This window comes from Carassius auratus, chromosome 13, assembly GCF_003368295.1.
Source record: "Carassius auratus strain Wakin chromosome 13, ASM336829v1, whole genome shotgun sequence".
Lineage (NCBI taxonomy): Eukaryota > Metazoa > Chordata > Actinopteri > Cypriniformes > Cyprinidae > Carassius > Carassius auratus.
In genome coordinates this window covers 10661996-10671866 of record NC_039255.1, presented here as the reverse complement: position 1 = coordinate 10671866, position 9871 = coordinate 10661996, and the positions used below count along the sequence as shown (strand labels likewise).

At 36.4% G+C, this 9871-nt stretch overlaps 1 pseudogene; it reads left to right on the top strand.

The window, feature by feature from the left end:
- The first annotated feature begins 4540 nt into the window (after window positions 1–4540).
- Window positions 4541–9871, top strand: part of LOC113112618 (netrin receptor UNC5B-b-like) — a 51029-nt pseudogene continuing 45698 nt past the window's right edge.

Genomic DNA, 9871 nt, shown 5'->3' with positions numbered 1-9871 from the left:
ATGCCATTGAAACAATGTCACCTTTGATGTTTCTGTCTTGAATATTTATTTCTGTGGAGGAAATAAATATTGTTAGTGAGACCTTCTTCTCAGCAGACTATTCTGTCTTTACAAATCTCATATTTCATTCTCAGGTATTTACCCAGGTGACAGTGAGGTATGAGCACTGGATTACTCAGATCTGCGCTGCTTTTATGCTCTAAATGCCACAAAGTGTATAAGCATCAACCAGGACCCATCTATTTCACAGAGCGCTGAATCATTCTTATACTGAATAGATCTGTTTTCCTGGGAAACAATTTAGGATGACTCTCCGCACATAAAAAATAACCTGCTATTTAGTGGCAAGCCTGCATTTTGTGTGGAATACTGTAGGTCTTCAGTAGAACTGACAGCTCTGAAAGGTATTGTGCTTCTCTCTGTCAGCATGTAATTGCAAACAAAAACATGCATTCAATTTTGTTTACCCGCACCATTCGTTGACAGGAATATGATATATGCCAGGGTTTTGGAAGCTATTTGAGATCTGAAAATGGTGTTGAATTAATTTGTCTTGCCTCTTTGTTCTACTGCTATAACATTATGGTATAAAAATGAGATTTTTTTCGTGTTTTGTTTAGCTTGTAGAACATCTACACTACTTTTAACAATGTGAAATAATTAAGATTTTAATGTTTTTGAAAGAAGTCTCTCGTGCTACCAAGATTTATTTGATCAAAAATGTAGTAAAAGCAGTAATATTATGAAATATTAATACATTTTAAGAGAAATGTTTTCTATTTAATTTAATTTAATGTTATTTATTCATATGATGGCAAAGCTGAATTATAATACACTGCTATGCTGCTCAATTATCATTTCTTATTAATGTTAAAAACAGTTGTACCGCTTTTTTTTTTTTTTTTTTTTTTGATGCATTCAAAAATTAGAAATCGCAAAAGATGTTTCTATTCATCAAATAATTGAGCACAAATAATTATTTATAAAAAATGAGCACCAAATCAGCATTTTAGCATGATTTCTGAAGAAACATGTGACACTAAAGCCTGAAATTCTGCTTTGCAATTAAAGAAATAAATCACTTTTTACAATTTTGGGAAATGGGAAATTTCTTGGCTCTTTATCACTAATACATAATTCCTTATTGAGCAAGTTTTCAGAACTTTGCTCTGTTTTCCTCATTAAGGATGCTAGCAGTCCTTGGTTCCACATATTACAAGCAAGGGGTTCTCAAATCGAAAAGTCAGAAAGTAAAAACTCTTGGAAACCTCTGTCTGACCTCTCTGCCATGCTTTTTTTACTTTGCCAGCTTAAGGCCAACTCCTAGATTTCAGCATGCAGCTGATGGAACAGGTTCAAAGGAGCATGTGGACAGAAAATTCAAATCTTTCCAGATTGTCATGGCACTTTTAATTTCATTAGCTTTCCCCCATTCCCCTACAGGAGAGCTGAGTTTCTAGGGCAACAACCAGAGTAATAGTCTTGCCCATGCAATCTGCTAAAAGCCCCTGCAGCCCACAGGCCCAGGTGTACCTGGGGATTAGTACAAGGCGGGACAGGTGAACTCAGCATGGAATCGCTTACAAGTCATACTGATAACCATGCATTATCTTTGTTATAATATTGAGCTTATTACTTTCCATGTTGTTATATGTTATAACCCTACACCTACCCTTAAATCTAACCTACAGAGAATTTTTCTACATTTTTAGATTTTAATTAAAATGTTACTTAGTTATTTTCCTCATGGGGACCATTGGAAGGTTCCGCACAATCCAAGTCGTGTCAGGTTTTACGATCCTTGTGGGAGCTAAATGTTTAATATTGAGCTAATTTTGGTCTATTTATTGTCTATATATTAACCCTACACCTACGTTTAAATGTAACCCATTTTTGCATTTTTATAGTTTAATTAAAACATTATTCCCTTTATGCAGGAAAGTTGTAAAGGTATTCAGGTTTTATTTTCAATATGGGGACGTTTGTTTCCCACAGAACTGGCAAATAATGAACTGCACATGCAAATAATGAGGTCAAAATAAACTAAATTATACTTACTAAACCAAGAGTACAGTAAATAAAATACTTTTTTTTTATTAGAATAATAATAATTATAATAATAATAATAATAATAATAATAAATTCTTTATATGGTATTTACTGATACATAAAAATATTTCTTAAAAATACCAGTGTTTAGTAATCTAAAGGTTACATATTTTTCTTTATACATTACATATATATTCATATACAGCCCACAGTAATGTAATGCTATCATGGGAGCGTGATGGTGTTACATGAGAACATGGATGCTACTACCCTAATCAAGCTGAATAGTATGCTCAGAAGAAGAAAACATATCTTATTTGATATCTATGGCATGACTTCCTTTCTGGCACAGCCGGGATAATTAGTCTGTGGTTTGGGTCAGCTCGATAATTCCTGAAAATAATTTTCTGTTAACTTACTCTATTACTTACAAACTATTTTTAGGGTTTTCCTTAATGAATGTTAGGGAAAAGCTGTATGCTTTACAAAATTAGATTCATAATGTGAGCAGTGCTTGACATTTATTTAAGCATCTTTCTCATAATGACTATAATAGCATGTGCGTGTTCTCATTGTCTCTCTTCAACGAGTAGCATCATCTTCCATTAGTTATCCTCTTTACCTCCACACTTCCGTCACTCTCGCTTACATCCCTCTCACTCCGTACCTTCTCTCACCTCACTGTTACATGGCTCATCATGAGTTACACTTCCAATTAATCTCAACATTATTCAGACCGAAGCCCCGAAACTCTTATCACAATTGCCATCTGCCCGGTAACTGAAGATGTGTTAGAGAAGTAATGAAAGCAAACCATGTTCCATTAGTAGGCTGCAAACTTATTTGATCTGATGACACTGGCAGAGGATCAAATCGGTATGACAGTTTGCTCAGCTACTGGAAACATCTTATGGATTCAATTAAACATGCAGCAGAATCATCCTGTATGTTTAAGCACTCAAATCTCTTATATTAAAGAAATAGTTCACCCAAAAAAATTTAAGATTTCTGAAAATATACTCACCTTCAGGCCATCCAAGATGTAGATGGGTTTATTTCTTCATCAGAATATATATGGAGAAATGTAGCATTACATCACTCGCTCAACAATGGATCATCTAGAGGTGAATAGATGCTGTCATGTGTATTAGTTGTGGATTATTGTGATGGTTTTTATCATTTGTTTGGACTCTCATGACGGCACCCATTCACTGCAAATGTACTACTGGTGAGCTAGTGATGTAATGATAAATTCCTCCATATCTGTTCTGATTTAGAAGTAAATATATCTACATCTTGGATGGCTTCTGGGTAAATATATAGTTTTAGCAAAAATTTTGGGTGAACTATTCCTGTAATAATTTATTCTTTAAGTGATTGTCCTATCTTATTTATTGTATTTTATGACCAGACAAAACTCTGAAATACATCCATGCTCCAGGAAACTAAAGTGGGAAAGATGAGGGAAATCATCACTGGTCAAATTAAATTGTTTACAGTGTTTTTCTCTGTCTGGTTAAGCAACATCTGCAGATCAGGAACTTCTGCCCTTAACAGACTGCAATAGACAGTCCTCCTCCATCAGCATTAAAAAAAAGATTCTGCTTCCTGTGGTAAGTAGACTGCGATTTGAATAACCTGTTTACATTTTAGTTCCTGCTTACCCAACCAAAACCTGAGAGCTCTGACTGCAGTCTTCTGGAGGGTAACAATGAAACCAAATGGTCCCTGGACAATCAGCCTATGTTCAGCGTCCAAAATGACTCAAAAACACATGTAGAAACGGTCGCCCTCTTGTGGTGTTCCCGAGAATAAATTCATAAATGCACTGAAAGTGAATGAAACATGGGAGCAAATAGACTGTATAAAAACAGGCCGGGAGGCTTAGCTGTAAATTGTGATTGTGTTACTAATCCTAATACTAATACATTAACAATTAACAACATTAACAACACCCTTCATCCAAACCACCCTTAATTTATCATAATCATAGAAGATTAGAATTAAAGACAATTAGTCTACATGGTAAAGGCCAAATGAACGCAGCTTACACACTGTACACACACAAAAAAATGGTTAGATAAATAACTAAATTTTAAAATGAAAAATGTTCTTTAATTGTATTTGTATATATATATATATATATATATATATATATATATATATATATATATATATATATATATATATATATATTAAAATATAGACAATTTAAACAACAACAATAATAAAAACAACAACAACAACAACAACAACAACAACAACAATAATAATAATAATAATAATAATAATAATAATAATAATAATAATATAAAATAACAATAGTATACAATTATTAGTAAGAAAAAATAATAATTAAAAAAAACATTATTAATTATGCCTGGCTATAATAGGCTAATTAATATTTTTCTTCCCCGTGAATACCCGAATCCGTCTCCGGGCTTTCCGTGTTTCCATTCACATCTCTATTTGCGTCTCTGTTCGCCAGAGCTCAGTGTGGGTCTGAAGGTTGACGATTGGTTGAGGGGAGATGAAAGTCTGGAGGCTCGCGCTTCAGAGCCGTGTTGGTGTGTTTACACTCAGTACTCGAGACACAGACGAGCGGCAGCGTCAGGACTATGGCACTCCACAGATAACAGTGGAGATCTCACAACTATGGCATTATATTTAACGCTTACGGACAACTTTTTCTTCTCGTCTCAACAGGAATAAAGCTGTCAAGTACTTTTGTTTTCCATTTGTTCGCTGAAATTGTAGCAGTTTTCAAACAGTGCCAGAGAAAACCCGTTCGCTGGTTCAGTGGAGTTGTGAATGAGATGAACTTTACGCAGGTTGTTGGCTATTTTGTGTTTCACCACGGACGGGGCTACAATGTGCGTGACTGAGCATTTTGTGTAACTGTAATTCAACAAATATTGCGTCCTTATTTGGGGAAATAGAGTTTGTTATAAATCACGGTGCATTCTTTTGTAAGTTTGTGAAGTTTTAGGAGGAACCCGCCTCCACTTTTCCCACTATTTGAAGTATCCTTCGCAGAGGATTCGACGAGATTCATACATCCGACTGGAGCGAGAGCACCTGGGGGCGTTTGGCAGTAGCGTGACCGGGTGAAGATGCTCTCAGCGTGGATACACCGCGATCATTCTCCCGCCTGCCTGCTCGGTTTAGCTCTACTCTGCACAGCCTTTGCGACCCATGCAGGTACGAGCCATTTTAATAAGAACATATATGTTATAATATGAACATGTTATAATAAAACACTTACATACGGTATATTTTCCGTCTGAAACATACGGGAAAGTAGGTGTGGGTTTTCTAAGCTAGCGCGCTCACGTATACACGCACTCAAAACACAGATAACTTTAGCGATAATGAGGTCGTCAAGCAGGCCTTTGTGTTTCTCAACATTTATCGACTATCAATTTATGTTTTTTTTTTTTTTATATACATAAACAGACGACTCATTGGTCTTTTAGAAAGAAAGCTACTTTAGTTGTTCTGGCCTGTTTTTATTATTATTATTATTATTATTATTTTGTATTACAACCTTGTACGAGAGACAGACGCATTAATAGCGGAATTAAGGATACATAGAATGTTTTTTGTTGATCCACTTTACTAAATGTCTCCATGCAGTATCTCTGAATTATAACAGGTGGCACTGTTAATTTTAAATATTAAACTGTATAGTGATTATCTATCTATCTATCTATCTATCTATCTATCTATCTATCTATCTATCTATCTATCTATCTATCTATCTAGGCAGTGTAAGAACCAGATGAAGGGATGTGACTGCTTTATGTGCACTCCTCTCTCTCTCTCTCTCTCTGCCTTCAGAGATGAATATTCTGTTGATCTCCTCTCTTTCTGCTTGCCATGCTGAGCTTCCAAGCAGCGGATAAAAAGCAGAACCCCTGGTGTTCTTGGAGTAATTAAGGTTTAGCTCAATGCCTTCCTAGTTCCTGAACGACAGAAAAAACGAACCTCATAAAAAGGAAACAACATCTGAGGGAAAGCAGAGATAGTGAGTTCTGAATTAAAGTGTGTTGCTTTAAAATCTGTTCCTCTCTGTTATTTTACTTTTCTGATTGAAGTAGTTTAGGATTACATTAGCACATGCTCTTGATTAAGTGGTGGTAGAAGTTCTTCTGAAGATGGTTTTTAAAACTTAATTTTTGTAGAGTAATGAATTTTGTTGAAAGTAGCTGAATTTTGCTTTAGTTTGTAATCGGTGATGTAGTCAGCAAGTTCATACTTTTTAAGGATTTTGTACAGAAGAATTTGGAGGAGACATTTTTGAATTGACAGCAATGATTACAAAGCAAGTTCAAAATTCCATTGAAAATTATCTAATAAAAATAACCAAACCATTTACTGACATATTTGACAAGTTCTGGATAATATTTACCATACGAAGGACAAATATTCATGAGTAGATCATGGTTTGATGTGTTATTGTTTCTGCATGAAGGATAGCCTACCTTCTGTCTGACCTTAGAAGTGACTGGAAGCAATGAAGCGTCAAAGAAATCTCTCTCTCTCTCTCTGCACTCTGGCCACATATGCTATCAGACTGACATAGAAGTGCACATTTAAAGGGTTTAGCAGATTGGTTTTCCAATGGGAAAGAGGAATCAGACAGAAAAAGGTCAGGTTGTTTTACTTCAGATCTGGAGACGGATGTGAACTCCAGTTTAAGTGTAATTTCTCGTAAAGGTCTACCTGCTGTCCATTGTAGAAAACATGCCTATTTCAATCTCAAGGTTTTAATATAGACAAGATTGGGGCTAGTTGTCACAGAGGGAAGTTACTGAGGACTGTGTTTTTTGAGGATCTTTATTGGGGCAAGTTGTCACATGTGTTGTAAATGTTATAAATTTATCAAATTTATTTTACAAATTGTTATTATTTTTTAATATTTTTGATAGATGTTTGCTTGTCATGATTTTATTTGTTTTATAATTAATTTCCTGTTAAAGATTGGCTGAACAGCCTGTAATGGACAATGTAACATACTGTAGTGAGATAACCCCCCCAGAAAAGTACAAAATAGTTAAGGATTAGACAGAAAATAACTAGATAAACCCTCTTAGAATTATGTGTAACAATTAAGTGAACTTGCCTCAATCTCTATACAGTATGTGAGAAACTTCACATGAGCGGTCTAGATTTTACAGACAGAAGTACTCCAATCCTGTTTCGCATTGAGATGGAGATGCCAGCGCATGTTTCATAGCATCCATAAAACATAAGAGTCAAGGTGGATAGTGTTTATCTCCCCCTTTATTCTGTCCATTTCTGGATTCTTCCTCTCCCTCCTGTCTGTCTGTATTGTGGATGTGCTGAGCTCAGATTTCTTGTATGGTACAGCTCTTTCAGTGTTGACATACACATTAATTACCCAGACTGCCAGGAACCAACTTCTGGCTCTTTTGCCCCATCAGCTTTTCTCCTCCCTGTTTGTGCACACGCTTTTGTGTATGCATGTGTGTTTGTTTGGCAGAACATCGCTGTTTACATGCTTGAGGTGAATAGAGATAGCTGACGTGTGCTGTTGTGTATGTAATGGAGTTGCATTGTCTGGATTTGCATGCGTGGGGACGTGTTTTGAGAGTTGGAAAAGATAAAACATTTGAGACCGTTCTGAATAAGACCTAAACCTTTATTGTTTGGACAGTTTCAAGAGGATTAAGTTCAGGCCTAGAAAAGTGGGCGGGTGTAGGTCAAGCTGAAGTGCCAAAGGTCAAGATGGGGAATGGAGGTGTGCTCTTGCTTGCCCATCATGTTCAGAGACCATAACATGTCGGATCCTCCCAGTCAAGGCTGCCGGAATTCTCCACTGGTAGTCCAGGGCGTGGGGGGATAATTGGTTATCTCTGAGAATAGGTCAACTGTGGTTGAGTTTGCTTGCTGTGAATTGTAAGATACACATTGTGAAATTCAGTTATGAATGTAAAATCTACAAAAGGCACAGAGAAGAAAACATAGGTAGGAAGAGATCCAGTAAGGCTTGTAATTAGGTCTAGAGGAAAGGAAATGCGAAGGAAGGAATGCATGGATCGGTGAGAGGTCTGGGAGAGATCTGCACCACCAGTCTTGTGGTGTGCATTAGCTTTATGGCCTCTGTGGGAGGCAGAGAGAGGGCTGAGGAGAGGGCACTGGAGGAGATCGCTGGTTTTCCAATCACCCCCATACTGTATTATTCATCACTGTAAAGTGGCCTTCTTTAATATTTTAAAGCAGTTTATGGTTGTGTGTGTGATATGCTTATGATGCAGTGGATTTCTGAGGTGGTGTTGGACATGTGTCGTCTGTGCAGGCAGGTGTGAGAGTGTTAGTAACACTTAATTATCACCTGAATGTATTACATGCTGATTTGTGATAATGATCAACTTATCTGTGTTGGTAAGAATTTTAATATTAGTACATCAGTATTTTTTTACTTGAAAAAAAATCTATAATGCATATGTACGATCAACATAAAAAAAGAAAAAAGCTAATTAAACCACTCCCACTCCCAAAATACCCAAAAACCTGATTTTTCGATTGATTTTGTGTTTGTGGTATACTGTGTGAAGCATGAAGTGCAGCTGTATTCATCTAGTACTTAAGAGTAAAAGGAAGAGAGAGAGGAAAAGCCTAAGAAATATATCTTTGAGAGATGTATTGAGATAGATGGAGTCCAGGGATTGCCTTTTTAATAGACTTTATTAAAAAAAGAGAGTGAGAGTAAAGTCAGGAGTCAGAAGCATTGGCATTCAAGCATCATTAAGTCCCTGGCACAATCTGAGAGAAGAAGAATCTTGAAGGGGTGAGAGAAGGAAGGAGAGTGAGGGACAGGGACGGAGAGGAGCAAGTGATGAGCAGATCGTTGAGTGGAGATGTTTTTATTAAGGTTCTTATCGATGCCTGGAGCTCTCTGGATTAATGGTGGACATTTTTAATGCTTTGCCAATATTGTGCATGTACAGCAATATAAATCTGGAACAAACAGGAAAGAGAGTGTGTGGGAGAGGAAGAATTAGGACACTGGGTTAAAAAGATTTATTGCACCTCTCTCTGTTATACTTGATTCTGATTGGTCCATTGTTGCATTCTGATGTCTTGTGTTTATGTATAAGGATGATTAAAGGGGTCATATGATACAATTTCAAGTTTTCCTTTCTCTTAGGAGTGTAGCAAGCTGTTCGTGAATAGATAACATCCCTAAAGTTGCAAAGATTCTTGATAAAAGTTTAGACTGGTTTAAATGTTTGAACGCCCCCACATGTCTACATCACGATGTGGGAAGATTTGCATAATGCCGGCCAAATGTTCATGCAAAGAAATAAGGCATAACTTTGATTCTTGGTGTTGCTGCCGGCACCATGTTGTGGAGATGCAGTTTCATTTTGCACGTGAAAATACTTTGTTTGGCCTTCCAAAAGAGGACACTACTAGAAATCAGTGGTTAAGTTGTATTTACTGTTTCCTGATCCTGGGAGTAGACTACAATGCCGGCTTTTCTGACTCACAGTCTGTAAGTACACTCTCAGTAAAAAAGGTACAGAAGCTGTCACTGGGGCAGTACATTTTTAAAAGTCACATCTTTGTACCTAAACAGTCCATATTGCTACCTTAAAGATACATATAAGTATCTAAAGTGTACATATTAGTACTTAGTGACAACTTTTGTACCTTTTTTTTGAGAGTGTACATTTACACATTTAAAAGATTTGCCACTGATGATTCAAATGCAAGTTTTGAGCATTGTAGAAAGTAGCGCTTGTTGGTCGTTTCTCCAATCACAAATGCAGACATGGTTTTATGCTTACGTCAC